Genomic DNA, 2,500 nt, shown 5'->3' with positions numbered 1-2,500 from the left:
TCAACCTCTGAACCGTCAACGCAGCGGACAGCATTTCACTAATCCGCTGCTCGGGAAGCATTGCCTTCTGCAAGCTGAAGGCAACCCCAAGATATTTGAACGTTTCATCTATCTCCAGAGGTCGAACCCCAAGACCAGCCAGAAACTTTAAATCGGGATCGGCGCACACATAACTTTTATTTTTATATTTAATATAACCCGCGAAACATTTATCATAATTAAATTTTAAGCCGATGTCGCTAAAAAAGGTCTCAACCGCGTTTAACTGTCTTTGTCCAACGCTCGGACGACAAGACAGCAGGACCAAGTCATCGGCGAACCCAATGGCACCAGTCGTTCCATCAAGCTCACCTAATTCCGAACCAACAGTTAAATTGAATACCGGATCTATAATTAAGTTGAAAAGGAGAGCAGACAGCGGATCACCCTGTTTGACTCCTCTACGGAGATCAAGGTTGAACTCCTGGCCTTCGGACTGGAATACTGTCTGGGCCCCGGTGTACATGGCCCGAATAGCTCCGACAAAACTTGCCGGAAACCCGCGCGCCTTCAGCGCAGCCCAAATGGCTTCATGCGGGACAGTATCGAAGGCTTTCTCAAGATCAACCATCGTGACCACTGCGCCCTCCTGCCTACCTGACTTGGCCCCGCGAATTGCCTCATTCAACACAAAGCAATTCGCGAAACATCCATTCCCCGCTACAAATCCCCTTTGAGAGGGATGCAGCTGGACTCTAGCCCGAATCCGAGACTCGAGAAGCCCAGCATACACCCTCGCCAAAACAGAACTTATAGTGATTGGCCGCCAAGCCCCTGGATCTTTCGGATCCTTATTAGGCTTGGGAATGAACGTTGTCCTATTAGTTAACCATGGCTTAGGGTAATAGTTCTTAACAAATAACAATGTAAAAAGCTTCAGCAGTAGGTGCTCATAGCCCGCAATAAGCACATCATTGCGGCACACGCCATCTGGGCCCGGAGCCCCTTTGGCTTTGAGCCGCTTTACCCTCTGCCTAATTTCTTTAACCTCGAACGGCGGCATGACTAAATCGATAGTCATATTCTCAGAAATAGGATATTTAAATTTTGACCTAACCGATTGACCCCATAGCTCAGTATAAGTTTCCTTCAACTGAGCTATTGGGGCATTTATCCTCTCCTCCGGGTCTTTGAGGAGGGAAAGGTCACCTGCAACTACCATATCGGCAAGTTTGCTCGGTGCCTTGCGGTAGAGCTCCTGCGTCCGTGCATAACGACGCTTTTTCCTGCTGTCATGGCCTCTACCGCGTGTGCGTCCCTTATTATTAGCATTAAATTTTGAGTAGGGAGGTTTTCTTTTACTAAATTTAGAATTATTCTTTAAGGCATCGGCGAGTTCTCCGACCAACTCGTCGATAACATCACATCCGAACTCTTGTCTCCCGATGACAGAGTCCAGCAACACGTCACACTGGTGGATAAACTTGAAGAGTTTTCCACCAGACTTGAGTTGCGGGTTGGCCTCTCAAGCCCTCCGTGCCATCAAGATTAGATGAGCACATCCATCATCAACCGCCTCAACCACGGGCACTTGTGGTGACCCGGGCGGCGATGGACTGCCATCCGCACTATCCAGCACGGCCCCGCTACTCACACCGCTCATAGGTTCATGAGCGTCCCGCATCAACGGACCTTCCCCCACATCCCCCACACACACCGGACGGTGCACACGGCTTCTCAGTGCTCGATTAGGAACACTGAGGGGCTCTCTCCGGCTGGTGTTAGTTCTAGCCGCCCGTTGGTTGGCTAACACCGGATGCGCACTACGGATGTGCACCCCGAGTCCACTCTTAGTAGTGAAGACCCGGGAACAACCATCCGCAGGGCACCGATGATCACCTTCCTCTGGGGGCGCCGGGCCCTTACATTTAGCCTGGTGTACACACGCCGCGATGTAAGTAGGATACCGGGTCGTGCCGCATTTAATGCAAGACCACTCAATCCCCACCTTAGGATGAATCTTACTATAATGATCCATCAGGCCGTTTCTACCTCCCGCAGTACGAAAAAGCAATAAACATTGCTGACACTGCTGCTGGTCAAAGGGGATAGAATACGTATGAACGGCGTCCTGGCCCCTCCTAGCCATTAGCCGCCTTGACGGTGAATCAAGGTTCATTTCGCGTTCCAAACGCTATCTCCCTGCTATAGGATTCCAGGGAACTCGAACGCTTATAAAGAAAAGACAACTCTTCCCAGACCTCCCGCCGGCGTCTCCGGGTCATTTTGGGTTACCCCGACGAGCGCTCGCAGGCGAGTGCCCGCGAAGTGACGGTTCCGCAGCCGGGTTCCGGAATAGGAACCGGATTCCCTTTCGCCCGACGGGAGCAGTCGACCGCGGCCGCAAGGTGCGCACACCCTCGGTCCAGCCAAGTACGATTGCTGCCCATCAACATCGGATTTCTCCTAGGGCTTAGGGTCGACTGACTCTTGTGCAACGGCTGTTCACAAGAAACCCTTC

Source organism: Lycorma delicatula, chromosome 1, assembly GCF_047948215.1.
Source record: "Lycorma delicatula isolate Av1 chromosome 1, ASM4794821v1, whole genome shotgun sequence".
NCBI lineage: Eukaryota > Metazoa > Arthropoda > Insecta > Hemiptera > Fulgoridae > Lycorma > Lycorma delicatula.
This window is presented reverse-complemented; position numbering follows the sequence as displayed.